This window comes from Podarcis melisellensis, assembly GCF_964234715.1.
Source record: "Podarcis melisellensis genome assembly, chromosome: 6".
Classification (NCBI taxonomy): Eukaryota; Metazoa; Chordata; class Lepidosauria; order Squamata; family Lacertidae; genus Podarcis; species Podarcis melisellensis.
The window spans coordinates 28,087,956-28,105,125 of NC_138538.1; the positions used below are offsets into that span (position 1 = coordinate 28,087,956).

Here is a 17,170-nt window from a genome sequence, read left to right on the forward strand (position 1 = left end):
AAATCTGCTGTTCAAAATGTATGTGGGGGAGTGAAAAATTGTAATTAGAATTACCAATTTCAAAGTAGCTCTTTGGATTGAAATGGGAAATGGTACTTTACAGTGCAAGCTTATAACCTGATTCCCAGTAAGGATGGGTGAATATCTCAGTTTTTGGTTTCTCATTTTCAAAGCTTAGCTTTGTTTCTTCATATTTCTACATCCATGTTTTGTTTTTTCAGGTCCTCATGAAAGTTCACCAACATTTCACTACAGGTTTCTCATAATATACACGTGTTTATATATACTTTTTGTCTAATATACATATTTTGCAAAGCAATTGTGCTTTTGTATGCTATTTTCATTAATGTATGCATTTATATGCACACTTTACCTGAATACTGTATGAGCATTTTTGTACATATACATTGGCTGGAGAACTGCACTGCCAAATCAGGAGGAGTTTGCATTTTGAAAGATGGCTGTGTTCCGTTTTGCTTATTGTTTCGGAAAGTGTAAATTTCATAGGTTTGGCTATAAATGTGAGCTGAATTTTTGCCCCAACCCTACTCCCAGGCAAGCGGGTAAACAATTGCAGCTTTAATGTCAGTTCACCTGAAACCATTTGGACATACAAAAGAAGGAGAGAGGGGAGGGAGAAGCATACGGACGGAACCAGTATTTAGCAGTTCAGATTACACGTAATGCTAAGGCAAACTTTGCTCTAAACCCAGACCCATGGTTTGTCTTCTCCAGACAAATTGTGGTTAAAGATTGTTGTTTGTCTGGAGCAAGACAAGCCAAAAGCAAGGGTTTGGGCAACATACTAAGCCAAACCATGGCTTGATGCACAACAGGAGCAACAGGCCAGATATGAAGAACAATGTGGCCATAATCTCCGTTTTGGGAGCTCACATGCTTGCTCATTTATACTAAGCTGTGGTTTTGCTTAGTGCTATGAGTGAACTACATCATGCTGCCCTTGTTTAAGAAGCCAAGATCCTCATGCTCAAACTGTCCCATTGTCTTGTTCACTGTTTCTTGAGCCATATTTTGAGAACTTAGAAAAGTCAGCCACATGGGCCCTCCCCATCACAACCCATGCCTCTTCCAGATAATTTAAACAGGTCTAACTACTGACAGTGTGGCTTTTGCAGTGGGTTGCAGTGGGCAGTAGTCAAGAGAGGATATTATTCAGAACCCTCTTGTACTTGCTTCATCTGCTCCCTCGTAGGTTCTCTTGAATTCAGTGCTAATACTGAAAGAAGAAGAAAAAAAGAGGGGAAACAAATACAGGGACAATAACTTAACTAATTGCATCCCCCTCACCAATCTGGCAGGTTTATAAACTTCACTGAGCTGTGAACGAGTCATGCATTTCTCACAACCTGCACAAAGCCACACAGTTTTTGGCATATAAAATAGTCACAACCAGTTTAAATAATTAAGAAATAAGACTAAAACACAAGACTTGAAGGCTGGTAGTTAATGCAATAGCGCACGCCAAAGTGGAATGTGTGAACCAGATAAGTTGTGGGTAATATAGCAGCAGAAGGTCCGCTTGGGTTGGAAGGAAAATTTTCTCATGATGTTTCAATCTAACATTTATCTGATATTTGGTGTTGCTGCAATTTACACAAATGTCAGAAAGCTAAGATAGCTGCCTATAGGAAAGAGTCTGATTCAAGTTACAATACAGTACTTATCAGGTGGGTACCGTCCAAGCTTGTGGGAATTACTTGTTTTTTTTGTTTTTTACTAGAACCTCAAGATCTATTAACTGTAGCCAAATTAAAATTTATCTGATATTTGGTGTTGCTGCAATTTACACAAATGTCAGAAAGCTAAGCTAGCTGCCCATAGGAAAGAGTCTGATTCAAGTTACAATACAGTACTTATCAGGTGGGCACCCTCCAAGCTTGTGGGAATTACTTGTTGTTGTTTTTTTTACTAGAACCTCAAGATCTATTAACTGTAGCCAAATTAAAATTGGTGGCAGGGGCGGAAGCAACATACTGTTAGTATTAAGGAATAGGTTAACTCTGAATTGATATGGAGCCCATTTATTTATTTATTTATTTTATTATGAGCGCTTAGCTCATAGTCCTATCACACAAAAATTAATTCCTCATTCCACCCTACAAGCTTTATTCCTCTCAAAAGCCTAATTTGGAATGTGGGGAAAGGCTTTTTGTTGCTATTATTAAACAATGGAGAGTCAGATCCCTGCTGATCTTCTGCGGCTTACCAAGAGAACTACCGGTAGATCATGATCTAAGAACATAAGAAGAGCTTGGTTGGTTCAGGGCAAAATTCCATCTAGTCTAGCATTACATGCTTGTAGTGGCTGTGATGGCCACTCCCAATCATCCTAGGTCTGGAGCTGTCTGAGGGGAGCGTGTTCCCTACTAGCACAGAGTATATCCATTTGTTCAGTGTGGTATGTGTGTTGTTGTATGTCACACTCACTGTTTCTGGGTACTTTACAAAAATGCAGGATCTCATATCTTTTTATAAAGATTAATTTATGGGAGTTTTTGCTTGGGCTCTTCTTTTTTGTAAGCTCACTTATATTTAGGTAGGTTGTTTCAGCACTTGGCACAAAAGAGCCTGTGCTTATGCATCCTAGGAGTCAAGCAAGAGAACAGGTTTGCATTCTATCATGCATAGGGTTATCATCCATCCCTAGAAAATTGGGATCACAGTGTTTTGGGACAAAAGTGTCCCCTGTCCTGTTTGGACTTCAAACAGGATGCCCCCCCCCATGTTTGAGCTTAGCTGGCCCAAAATGGCAGTTGTGTTCGCTGTTGGTATGGCTGAAGGGGTATCTGGCCCGGCACAAGTGACAGTAGAGGGAAGGAGCAACCTCCTCTCTCTCCCTCTTCCCTTCCTTCCTTCCCTCTCACTGCTCCACCTCTTCAGCCACTGCCCCTCTACCACCTTGACCTGACCTCTCCTCCTCCTCTGCCCTTGAGTCTTCTCTGATGCCAGCTGGGGTGAGAGGATGGAGCTGTAGCTCAAGTCGCTGTGGGAGCTGGCCTTCTACCCCTGGCCCCTGCCCATCTACAGGAGTCAAGGGAAAGAGCAGGGCCAGGGTGGCGGGAGGCTGAATGAGGAGAACCTCACCTCCTCAAAGGGGGGAGGGGGGATTTAGTGCCATGAGAGAGAATGTGCTCCACAATTCCCCCAAGCTGTCCTTTATTTTGTCCCACCTGTCCTGTATTTTGCCTGACCAAAGATGGCAACCCAAGCTCAGTAGCTAATATGGATTTGCCCCACCATGAGACAGTTACAGATTGATTTGCACATCCAAGCATGTGGCTGACAGACTCATTGCATAAGCTGCCAGGCTATTTTAACAAGTCCTCAACTAAATAACTATATCCAACAGTACGCAAGAGTCCAGGCTTCTAAAATGGCTTTTATATTGAAGACTTCATTCTGCATAACAAAAGCATAAAATCAGTTATTCACGAGATGAACAAAGCTCACTTATTTGAACGGCCCACTCTACCACATTTGTTTCGTTAGAGACACATAAACATGCCTTGATCTAGCAAGTGCAACCCGCACATGGAATCTTTTCTGTAATTGGCAACCAAAGAGCTATAAACAAGTTCTGCCCTAGTTTAGCAGACTTTGGGCTTCTTTCTTTTGGGGGAAAAACCCACCCATTAAGATGTAATAAAATTTGCTTTTAAAAGTTAAAAGGCTTTCATAAGAGCATTTAAATAGGATATAGTTGGACCTGCCCAAGCCCATGCCTATGGTTGATGAAGATCCTTGTTACTTAGTTCACATATAGAGTAGGGTGAGGTACACATAATGCCCATCGTGAAGCCTGCACATATAATTCCAATTGCTGGAATGGGGCTGCCTGCATAGTGCTCACAGTGATCAGTTCTGCTAGCAGGCATGCTAATTCTGATAATCTGTTTGGGCTGAGGGCAGTCGGAACACACCCACCCAGTAGGTGGTTGGTACTATCAAAGCAGACAGCACAGACCATCTGTTGGATAGGTGTACTCAGTTCTTGCAAGTATCATACATTGATATATTTGCACAGAGCCATCACCGAATTCCTATCCCTCTTCATCATATAGATAAAAAGAAATGGAGAGGAAATACAGCTGGGGCTTCAGGAAGAGTGGGCAGCTAGATGCTTTGAGGAAAAGGACAAAAGCGTTTTGTTTTACCACAAGCCTGGTCAAAGTTTTCGTGCTACACTGTGCAATAGCTTGGCCGTAACTCCTTCAAACATAAATAACTTTGATATTTCCCAAGTGTTTTCCCCTCAAAATCTTCTCAAAATGTCACTAAAAAAATTAAATCCAAAATTATTTCTGTTGAAAAAGAAAGAAAGAAAGACTCTACCCATAGTACAAACATCTGTAGACATTGTGCAAGAGTTTTGGAACTTCATCCTGGATCAGCACATACCACCAGAGCCTTTTCTGCTTCTATAGAAAGCAAATGATTCTTGCAAAATATGGTTTCAATGATTCCTTCTCTTTGTTTCTTGGATCTGTCAAGACAAGACCTTTCTTATCTCAGCATGCAATACTGTTGTGAGCCATCTCAAGACACGGGAAAGGCTGTACAGAAATAAAATATATACATTTTAAGAAACCCACAAGTATATAACTAAAGAATCCTTACTGTCTCGCTTTACAAGTGGTTATATTTTAACTCCAAGAATAAGTTCTATTCTGCAACCTATTCAGTGAGGAAGAATGCTAAGAGACTGAAAGGTAGACATCTTTGTTATTGGCATTGTCATATATGTAACTTTGATTATTAATTTATTTGATATGTATGGTCTGTATTATACAAAGACACATATGAAGGCACACATACAGTCTGAAATAAAGAAAAAGCAAGGTTGTGGTTGTCTGAAACTTCTTATGAGCACAGGTGTAATGTAATGGCTAAGGAAGTGAGCTATGAATTTGGAAGTTTCTAGCTCACATCTCAACTCAACTATAAACCCATTAGGTGGCATTTAACAAGCCATTCTCTCTCTACGTCAGTCCCCTTCTCTCCATATGCAGTATGGGAGAATAGTAGTATATACTGGTCCATTAGGGCAAGTTGGGCACTGCCCCACCAAGATGATTCTGCCTTCACTCAGTCCCCACCTGTCTGCCTCCTAACTTACAACCAGTCCAAGGGTTGTGGCACTGACTGTCAGCCTCCTCCTTAGTCTCACTCAGTGATGCCTTTGTTGAACTCAGCAAGGAGGAGAATGGAGGCAAATTATCCTTGGCTCTGTCTCCACTGTTGGTCTTCCTGTCTTCTGCCATACCAGTCCCCACTGGGATGTGTGCACTGGACATGTGCAACTGCCTGATACATGCTGTTGAATGGCACATAGCGAAGTTCCCTTGTGTAATCTTTTTTCTTCTTCTTCTTGATGTTCTTGTGGATCTCCTTTTTGTTTGACCTTGTGATGTTTGGTGTCGCTGGCTTTTGCCGCAACAAAACTTGGTAAACTTGGTAAACCTGGACTTCTGAAGCCCACCCCATATTGCTGTGTTAACCGATCTTTTAATTTTTCTTATAAATTTTTACTCACCCATTATCTATGCCTAATTAAGTATTCTATGTATATGTTTGGTTCTTGTTCTTATTTATTTAATAATTATTCACTTAGATTCATACTGTTATGCTACTTATTTAGATGTTTTGCTTATGCTGGTCTATGACCGTAATAAAGAACTTGACTTGACTTGACTGCCTGATACAGATTCAACCCATTAGTCCACCTAACCCAATATTGTCTACTCCGACTGTCAGTGACCCACCAGAAATTTTCACTGGTTAATTATTGCCTCTCCCATGGGGAACCTTAAGAACTTTAATTATGTGATGGGGATAATTAAAGATTTATCTTTTAGATTTATTACATTAAAGATTTATATTTTAGATTTATCAACTGCCCAATGAACAGTTCTCAGGAACTGGTATCAATCCAATCTGAGTTTCTCACACTGATACTGTATGTTTATTTTCTGTCCCTAATCATGGCCATCTTTAGTTCAGAATTTTGCAGTGTGTGTTAGGAGATATTTGATCAATCCAGAAATGAAGTGGGGGTTAACTATTTTATTTCTTGTAAACTTTATTGAAAATGCTTTACTTTTTTGTTACATGATTGGTTAATGTAATTTCCGAAAACATTGTTCTTAAGCTGCAATCCAAAATACATAGACAGCTGAGGGGACAGTAATTGCGCAAATGCCATTATTGTGTGTGTATTTGTAATGTAAGTATCAGCAATGGAGGAAGCAGTATCAGGACCGCAGAAGACTACTGGCAGGATGGGCTGGGGGAGTTAAATGAACATTTCTAGAAAGGAAGTTCCAGAATCTGGGCACTGCCACTAGAAAGGCGGACATTGTGCATCTTCCCTGCTGAGGCTACCTGACTGGATTTAATTATTTTGTCATAGAAAAATGTCTGTCTTTCTCAGGAAGATTGAAAACAACTACCCTTGTGTATGTATTTAAGTATGGAGGTTTAGGAGTTAGGAAGAAAATGGGCTGCAATGTATTTGTGACTAAGAAATGAAGGCCCCTTTCGTTTCTTTTCCCAGAAACCAGATGTACATTTTGTCTTTTTTCTCTAGAGAAAGACTGTTTTACTTTAAAAATAATGATAACTGAAAAGCACTTCAAATTCGGCATAAGTGTTTTGGGACTCCCCCAGTGTGAGGCCACATGGAGGTCACTGGCTGTATTTTGCACAAGACTGGTCTTATTTCCAGGAACTGTAAGCAGAACAACTCGGAGTGCTTCTTTTCCATGAATGGGCATCACTCGCAGTGTGTGGAACCAATACCATTTTAATTCTTATGCAAGCAGTCTCTGTTTGGTAAAAAATATTTCTTGTGGATATTCATATTGCTTCCAGATTTGTCTCTATTTTGTGAGTGGGGTTCAGTTGCAAACTGGCAAATTTAGGTTGCACAATTTTGTGCAACAAACCAGTCCCCCCCCCCAAAAAAAATCAGGAACTTTTTCTGCAGTATGTAAAGCAATGGGGAAAATACACCAAAAAGCTTGCGGTAACAATTTCTCAGTAAGATGTTGTATAACTTCACTGGAAATAAATCAGAATGAATACTCAATAAATAGCCAACATAGCATAACCATCCTGCAAACTTTGTGCCATCAAATCAAGATCAATGCTAAATAAGCAGGTTATTTTGAAGAGACATTGTCCTTCCAATCCAGTCTCAATAGCCAGGAAATACTAAATTTGTGGTTAACCCTGGACATCCTGAAATACTAACTTGAATGTTAGTGATGTTCAACTAATTCTTAATCAGAGTAGAGCCATTGAAATTAAGGGACCTAACTTAACCATATTCATTAATTTCAATGGGTGTGTTATGAGTAAAATTTAGTTGACTACCACCCAAGGTTTGGATCTGTCACAATCATTGCAAGCAGCGGCATGAAGGCACACAAAGGAGGGGGCTTTATTTTTCCACAAGGGCCATGCTGAATTCTCCAAGCTGCTTTCCTATGCTTAAGGCAAATGTATATAGAACTACAGTATATCCTTCCCCGTTGTGAACAGAAAAGCATCCTAAGGAGGCCTATTTTGAACACAAAATGGCTGATACCGCGCAGCTGTTGTGATCAAATCTGCATCACCTTCACTGCATGTGGGAGGGGGGCAGCATAAAGAAAACTGGGAGGCCAATAATAAATCTCAAGGTGCCAAATGGAAATTGATGGCTCAAAACAAATAAGAGATACCTAAATAATTTTTTGTGTTGTGTAATAATAATAATAATAATAATAATAACAATAATAATTCTATTTATACTCCACCTTTCTATTTATACCCCACCTTTTTCCGTGACCGGGACTCATGGTAGCTTACAAATAAAATAACAGCTATTCCAAATTAGACCCAGAAAAGCAACCTTGAAGGCAGAGCCATCTTCTAGGGGAACATGCCAGAAGAGATGAGGCAACCCCAGGCCAAGAGACAGTGAAAAGATTATGACCCCTTTGTATCTGGAATTAAGACGTGTGTTGTGTTTATGGCATTTTTACTGTTTTTAAATGTAAGGGGGATAAGCTCAATCCTTTGTAAATTTATCTCTGCCACTTCAAACATTTTTTTTTTAATAAAAAAGGCAAAATCATGAGCTTTAAAAATCAGCATATGGAAATGGGATTATGTTTATTACTTTGCTCATAACACTGCCCAGCTGCCCAAATGAATCTCATGTTAACCACATCATTTTTTAAAATATCATTTTAGATACAGTGAAATTTATTAGCTGGATCACCTTCCCCCTGTGAAGCGGATGATAATAACAAGGGACATTTTTCTAGAAAAAGAGGTGCTGGAACTCACCATGAACTTCTCCCTTGCTCTCTTAGAATGGCAGTTGTGCCCTCCCAAGAGGGACGGGAGCTGAGCACTGGTGAGCTCTGGTTGAAAAAAAGCCCCGAAAATAACTAAATTCTCACTTCGATGTACTGTGCTTTTCTTCTTCTTTGGATTTAAATTTGATCATTTCCTTTGCAACCGTGGCTCCAGAGAAGTGGTGGTTAAAACTGCATGTTGCAGAAAAAACTTTTTTTTCTTTCTCAAAAAGCCTGCTTAAACTATCCACTTGCATTTATTGATTTATTTATTTTTGTTTGAGGAAAGCAGCCATGGCTTCTTGATCTAGGATAGGGGTTGCACAACTGTGGCCCTCCACTATGGCCAATGGCCAGAGATAAAGGGACAACTCCCATCAGCACCAGCAACTATAGCCAATGGCCACACATAAAGAGACAATATCTGGAACACCAAACCTTCCTCTGCTCTAGGATACATTTCCAATCATAGCCAGCCCAAGATTTTTTGTGACCTGAGGCAAACCATAAAATGGTGCTCCCTCTCTCACCATGCAACCTGACTAGGACATTGAACAGTCACCAGGTGATAACTACTAACCCGTAGGATCTTAGACACACCCTCTTAAACATTTTTAACGTATTTGTTCAGTGTTGTTGAATGCACATTGAGCAGCACATTCATGACTTCCAAAGACTGTTCCAAATCAAAATTTCTATGATGATAATTGGAGCAATCTAACTGTGGAGTTTAAGGAGCCTTGTAATAGTGCAGATTTTTACTCGGGTGAAAAATAACCCATTATGTTCATCAGCGTTTACTCTCAGGAAAGTGTGCATAAGATTTGTTTGTATGCTTGTTATCCTAGCCTTTGGTACTGAAACAAAAAAACCCAGAGGGATTGATAATATAGTTAACATGCCACCCCAATCTCTATGAGCTGGGCGAGAGTCCATAGGCTGCAGGCACACTTGCTAGGGTCTAGATTCCCTTTTAGGAAAATGAGGCACAGCAGAGCCTGTAGTGTTTATGATATATGGTTTATTTACACATATACACAACCTGCTCCTAGATGGAGAGAGTGCAGAGCATTCACATTCCAAGAGGGTCCTGTTTTTCCCATTGCTGCAGCCTCAGATTCCAAATATCACGTCTGACCCTCTATGGAGCATAAAACAGACTCCCCACTTCATGCTCTTTTACTAAATCCAGGAATTATGGGGAGGATCTGGCACTCAAGAGTTCAGGGGATCCTTGCCCCTCTCCCAACTTATAGCAATACTAAAAATTCAAAGCTAACCTTAACTACAGGATTAAAGCCTAAAAGCAGGAACCATGGGGGGAGAATGCTAGGATGCTTGATCAGCAGTGTCCTGCAATTAACAATACAGTGGTACAGTGGTACCTTGGGTTACAGACGCTTCAAATTACAGATGCTTCAGGTTGCAGACTCCGCTAACCCAGAAATAGTACCTCGAGTTAAGAACTTTGCTTCAGGATGAGAACAGAAATTGCACAGTGGCAGCAGCAGGAGGCCCCATTAGCTAAAGTGGTGCCTCAGGTTAAGAACAGTTTCAGGTTAAGAACGGACCTCCAGAACGAATTAAGTTCTTAACCCGAGGTACCACTGTATATATCAGCTGTCTCCAGTTTAATTAATATACTTTATGTAAAGAACAATATGATAAAGTTAACCATTTGGGCATATGCAAGGCTTTACATATGTAGCACCATTTCAGAGGAGTAATCTGAACAGAAATCTACATTTTGAAAAGAAAAAGGGAGAACCTGTTGTCCTGGTATATTCCCTGAAAATAAAATAAAAATTACATGTAGTGTTTCAGATTATTTCTCCACAGAAGGATTTATTTGTGTTGTTTGCTCAGAAGACATTTGTCTTCACTAAATACCCTTCAAAGTTGACGATGGTTAATATTTCAATAGGTTTAATTGACTGAAGGCTACAATCACACACTTGCTTGGAAAGAAGTTTGACAGAACTTAGTAGGCATTGCTTTTGATTACACATGTACAAGGTTACACTGTAATTCAGTTAAAACACTTCTTCTGGCTAAACCTTTAAGCACCTTGAAATACACACACAGACATACACACACACCTGCAGCATTTTACAATGGTATAGGGTTGGAATGTGTAAATGGCAGAGTTTTGAAAATTATCAAAACATGACCTATTAACATAATTAAATATGAGACTTTGCTTCAGAGGCTGAAGTATGTTCTTTCATCCGCAGTGGTTAAATTGAATGAGTTAAACCTGTATCTTACAGGGGTCTTTTACATTTATTAGATTCACTTTGAATGTTAGAACAAAAGAGAAATCATGTTCTCCGGATGATTATACCTTGTTTTAAGAAATATGTTAATTCCTTTTACTAGTTCCCTGGTTCTATGTTACATAAAAATAAAGATTGAAATCAACAAAAAGTTTCTCCCACCAAAAGTGTTAAGAGCCAATGTGTAAATCTAAGAACTAGAAGATATCTCTGATGTCAAACTGATTTTGCAAAAAAAATGGTAAAGGTTTATAGATGTGCACACAGTAATTTGCACATTGGTATGCACTATCTGGGTACATTCTTTAATTATTTTCACTGATGCTTAGAATAAAAAAAAATCAGGTTTCTGGATAAAAGCATCACATAAGGTCCGAAAGTCCAGAATATTGTCATCATAAGAATATTCTCTTTCTTAAATACATCTTTGATGCATCAAATCTTTATATTTTGTTTATATTGTAACTTTTAGCATCTCTTCACCTCCACCTAATTCTTTTTAAAAAAACAACCCTGAACATTAAGTCCACAAGTGATATTCTCAGAATTAAAAAGCCTTGATTAATTTTCTACTAATGATTGCTCGGGGAGAATAAAGTTTGGGCACACAAGTGGTAGGGTTGACTAAGATTCATAAATCCTCAAGCATAGCTGCCACATACCTTAGTGTTGTGCCAGGCACTATAAAGCTTCAAACGATCTGCTTCTCCCTTTTTCCTCCTCACAGATAGGCAGCTAAGCATCGGTTGGCGAATTAAAGATGATAGTTGTCTTGTTTATATTGCCTGTCATAGTTGGGCTGGCAGGGGCGGTACCCCAAAGCAGTATTGTGCACCCATACTCAAATTCATGTACACAACACAGCTGCTTTCGTCACCCCCATGAGGGTTGGAGAACTTTGTAACAGTAGACTTTAGAATGCTTTGATCTTTTTCAGACAGAAGAAAACCAGAAGGTGCATAAGGCACCTTTCAGAGGAAAGAAATGGTTGAAATAAACACGTGCCCTACGCCATGAGGGAATGCAATCTGTTACACCATTGATGAAAATGGATGCATTCCTCATAACTCCTCACACTATATATGTTTTGCCTCCTTGGAGGACAGCTTATAACATGTTGAGGGAAAAGAACAAAAGGGTGTATACACAGCCTGTACAATGAGCAACAATTTACTTGTGTAATTTTCAATACACAGAAGCCAAAAAGATTACTAGAATAATTCTTCAAAATCTGCTTTTGTAGATCACAAATGCCAGTTTTCCAGGTGGGCGTGCCACTGATGTTCTGGATCTAGTTCTAAGATTCAGATGACATTTCCGAATTTCAGTTTCTCTGCACTTGCTTCACTTTTGAGAGGTAGCTGCCTGTCACTATCCAAACTTGTGATTCAGTCGAAATTAACTTGCACTATATAGCATCTCTTGAAAATGTATCTATAGGCTATGGTTAAAAGAAACCACTGCCTTCCTGTTACCTTCAGATTCTGTTCCTTAAGATGCAATCCCCCCCATCCCTATTAAAACAGCATCTGCTGGGCTGTGGGGAGGAGAACAGTTTGTGCCATCAACAAAAGACTGGAATGAGCTACTTATTAATTTGTGAAAATGAGCATCTAGGTTTTAACTTAGCACTGCTTGCTGTTTATCTATATAATGTTTGCCGATGGTTTTGGATCTTAAAAACAACAACATTTTAGGTACTTTTTGTGGTAGTTCTTTTTCTGTATTAATTTTAATGTTTTACAGGGATGCTTCTTATTTGCATTCTTTTCCTTTAAGCTGTCCCTAACTTTGGAGAAGCAGGATCTTTGTCTATACAGTATTTGTTTGTGCCTGTGAGTACGTGAAATAAATAGGGCGCCCCATCAGGCTTGCTAAATGGAAAGAAAAAGAAGTGTGCATGCACACGAAAGCTCATACCAAGAACTAACTTAGTTGGTCTTTAAGGTGCTACTGGAAGGATTTTTTTTTGTTTTAAGAAAAATCTTGCAAAGCTTAAAAGGGAGTGTAACTGCCCGGTTAGCATAAGCTCCTTCTGTTTTGAATTCAGTCTGATTCTTGCTCAGTTCAGCTACTCTGGTTTGAATCAGCACATGGTTGTTGCTGAAGTATGACAGGAGCAGCTGGAGGTGCTTGGTAATTACCTGATATACCTTTGCTGAGTGCTTTTCCCACCCCAGTGATTGCCGCTTGGAATTCTCCCTAAGGGTTCTATTTATCAAGCATCTCCTGTCCCACGCTGGGTCACAAAATTTACAAGTAAACAGAAATTGACTAAAGGGGTGCTTTCATAATTTAGCTTTAGGAGAAAAGCTGCTACATAATAACCTCTGCATATTCCTTAAAGGAGGGCCCTGTGTGCAATGTAATCAAGGCTCCTTATTGGATACTTCTCTATAGCCCAAGCATTAAAAAATGCATGGTAGTACTAATCACTTCCAGATGTGCATAATAGCAATAACTTGGAATATTGTGTCCAGCTCAGAAAGGATATTGTACAAAAGGGAAACCACAATTATCAAGGGGCTTGTGATTAGGTTTGGGCTCGCACTAAAGGCTGCTGTGAAGAAGGGCTATATATTGATTTATTATTTTTACTGAATTTCAGTGGGGAGAAAAAGGAATTATTTGCCCCAGTTGTATATAAACCTTGCCAGTCATTCAGATCTTCTTTGGAGGCCTCCTTCCAGTTGGCTGTGCCTTTTGAGGAGAGATTTGTGGTGTTAAAGCAGAAGATCACCTTTGTGGCAGCATATTAGCGATGGAATTTCCTCACCTGTTCCTTATTTAGTATTGACTCAAATAAGGAACCTTGTAATAGGGAACAGGAGGGCAAAGACTGCTTGACACCTTCCTCTTTGTTGAAATATATGCAGCAGACCAAAATGGTGATCTGTATTCTTGATTTTTGTAAAGTGCAAGATGGAGAGCCAGCAATCCTGGAACTCCTATCAGCCCCACTGTGTGTGGCCAATGGTCAAAGATTATGGGGGTTGTGGTCCAGTAACATCTGGAGGGCCTACTGGTACCCACCTCCCACTGTGAAGAATTCTTGCTGACTTTGCAGAATCTTGCTGGTCAATAGTTTTATTGATTATTTTTACATTGGGTATTGATGTTTTTGAGTTATCCCACCTTGTTTTGTTTTAATTTAAAAGAAGATGCCCAATGCAGGTTCCAAGATTCATTTATGTCTTTAAATATGTCTAGACCTCACTTTCATATAATAATAATAATAATAATAATATCTTTATTGTCATTGCCCCCTCTCGGGGACAACGAAATTACTTATAAAGTAAGTAATTTAAAGTCATATGCAACCTAGTACCAGTACTACAGTAAAAGCTGAAAGATTGAACATTGAGATACAATAAGACCCTTTGTCAAAATGTGATCATGCCTGTTTCAAAAACTAGCTAGATTCTAAATGTGCACAAGAAAATAAGTATAGACTCCTGTGTCACTTCAATGCCCATCTAGTCTAGCACCCTGTTTTCATAGTGGCCAGCCAGGGGGTTATGGGGAGCCCAAAAGAAGGACTTGATAGCAACAGCACTGTCACCTCCTGTGGTTTCCAGCAACTGGTATTCAGAAACATATTTTTTGTGCTTTTATATTGTAAACCACCCTGTGATCTTCAGATGAAATGCAGCATAGAAATCTAATAAAGATAATAATAAAGATAATATTGCTTCTGATAGTGAAGGCAGAACATTGCTATCAGTGTTAGTAGCCACAGATGGCCTTATTCTCTCCATAAATTTGTATAATCCATCACCGTCTCTTGTTGCCACTGAGTTTCATAGTTTAACCCTGTGATGTGTGTGAAGAAGTAACTTTATTTTATCTGTCCTGAATCTTCCAACATTCAGCTTCCCTGAATTCTAGTGTACTGACGGGGGGCGGGGGGCTTTTATTTGTCCACTCTCCTCCCTCATCCATATTTTTATACACTTCTGTCATATCTTCTCTTATTCACCTTTTTCTCTAAACCAAAAAGCTCCAAATGTTGTATCCTCCATCCCCATGTAGCAAGGAGGCTTAAAACTCATACTTTTTCTGTGACAGTTAAGGCCTCTGACTATCAGCAGACATTCATGACAATCCTGGGGATTTGGAGCAGAGGGCAAGCAGTAGGTCTGGAGCTTGCAAAAAGCTCTTGAACCTCATTAGCAAGGACAGAAACCCCATGGTTTACTATAACAGAGCTATGAGGAGGGATGAGGAGGAGGCCAGGGCAGCCCAGAGGGGGAAGGTCGTTTGGTGGCAAAGTCTTATATACCAGCTTGGTTGCTGCCTAATGGGTGGCACATGGAAGTGAATTATATGAGCATAAAATAGTGCACAGCACAGCATGGCTAGAAGTTCCTGGCAGGAGCTGGAGAGAGAGAGAGAGAGAGAGAGAGAGAGAGAGAGAGAGAGAGAGAGAGAGAGAGAGACACGGCACTAGTTTGGGATCAAAATGGCTACAACTTTATTGATTACAGATGTAAGTTGGTTTTGGTTTAGGCATTGGGTATGTATCCTGAATCAGCCCACCCGCTTGCTGACTGATGTCTCCATCAAGGACAAACCAACTGAATGGGTGATCCCACCAGGTTGCCCTTTTGGGATGTTCTATGGCCCGACAACCCTCTTTGGGCTTTCAGACAGAACCCAACCCCTGGACCCCTTTACTAGGGTCCAGGGGTGGGGAACCCACCCATCCCTAGGTTGACAGGGGCAGGTGCCAGAAGCAGGTACTAGGAGTGGGTCAGTGCATGGCTTCAGTGAAGTCAACTGTTTATTCAAAGAAACAAGACAGCCTAGGAGGCCAGGCCTAGTGAGCACAGCAACGTTTCCTGGCAGAGCTTGACCCTATGAGGCTGTTGCAAGGGTGGGGTTTTGTTGGGGAAGGTGGTGGGAGGGCTCTTGGATGAGTCAGAGCATTGTGCCTCCCTCCCTAAGCCGGGCAGAAGCTTTCTGGGCTTTGGGAAGGAGGTGCCAGGCTTTAATACTTTAACACTCTAATTTCCTGGCAACATTTAGGGGACTAATCTAGTCCCCCATGTCCACTGATTGCATGCCACTGGTTAGGCATGCACTTCTTTGGATGCTGTTGACTCGTTTTTGACAAGCTCTTCATATTGCGTTTCTAATGCCCATGATTTTCCATTGTACTTTAAAGACACTTCTTAGCAACGAAGTGACTCATAGAAATGTCACAAATAAATAATAAATGTTTATGATTTATTGAGAGCTGGCCCTTTCCAAATATTCCTCCAAATACATGCCAAATGGAAGCTGGAAAAGAACAACAGGGGACAGTGTGTTTAATGCGTGTTTTGTATTGTGGTGGTCTGTTATACGCAAACACTTCACAGCGGAGCCAAATTATTCCCAGGATGTATTTATTTAATGTATTCATATCCTGCCTTTCTCCCAAGCTGGGAGTCGACATATAGGGACACTTCTGTAAAGAGAGATTGAATTGTGAAAACATGACCCCCCCCCAATTCAGCTCCAATTATATCTGTAGTTTTAATCAAGCCACACTCTTGCTCAGCCTAAACTCAACAGAAGGATAAGACTACTGATACTATCTTGGAGGGTCATTGTGTTAGGTTTTATTGAGATATGTGAAGTGCACTGAATACTCTTTTGTTGTTGTTTAGTTGTGTCTGACTCTTCGTGACCCCATGGACCAGAGCACGCCAGGCACTCCTGTCTTCCATTGCCTCCTGCAGTTTGGTCAAACTCATATTGGTAGCTTCGAGAACACTGTCCAACCATCTCCTAGTGCCCTTAATCTTTCCCAACATCAGGGTCTTTTCCAGGGAGTCTTCTCTTCTCATGATGTGGCCAAAGTACTGGAGCCTCAGCTTCAGGATCTGTCCTTCCAGTGAGCACTCAGGACATATTTCCTTCAGAATGATCTTCTTGCAATCCATGGGACTCTCAAGAGCCTCTTCCAGCACCAGAATTCAAAAGCATCAATTCTTCGGCAATCAGCCTTCTTTATGGTCCAGCTCTCACTTCCATACATCACTACTGGGAAAACCATAGCTTTAATATACAGACCTTTGTTGGCAAGGTGATGTCTCTGCTTTTTAAGATGCTGTCTAGGTTTGTCATTGCTTTTCTCCCAAGAAGCAGATGACTTTTAATTTCGTGGCTGCTGTCACCATCTGCAGTGATCATGGAACCCAAGAAAGTAAAATCTCTCACTGCCTCCATTTCTTCCCCTTCTATTTGCCAGGAGGTGATGGGACCAGTGGCCATAATCTTAGTTTTTTTGATGTTGAGTTTCAGACCATATTTTATGCTCTCTTTCACCTTCATTAAAAGCTTCTTTAATTCCTCCTCACTTTCTGCTATCCAGGTTGTGTCATCTGCATATCTGAATACTGAATATTCTATAAAGGATTATATAGGTAGGCTTGTCATTATTACTCCCAAAGTCACACACAGTTTAATAACTTGACCGCAAGAGGGATATTATGAGACAACTTTTCACTGTTTTGTAGCTTTATGACTGATCCATCAACA

At 40.3% G+C, this 17,170-nt stretch overlaps 1 long non-coding RNA gene across 6 annotated transcripts in view; it reads left to right on the forward strand.

Moving 5' to 3' along the window:
• The window catches only part of LOC309373216, a 76,662-nt gene that overhangs the window by 19,634 nt on the left and 39,858 nt on the right, over positions 1–17,170 (forward strand). For 2 of the 6 annotated variants that reach the window (XR_014169856.1, XR_014169857.1), the window contains one exon: positions 222–1,482. The exons of the other annotated variants lie outside the window; for them this stretch is intronic. This is a non-coding gene — a long non-coding RNA (uncharacterized lncRNA). Of the gene's footprint in view, positions 1–221; positions 1,483–17,170 lie in introns of those variants that run through there. 6 annotated transcript variants of the gene reach the window in all.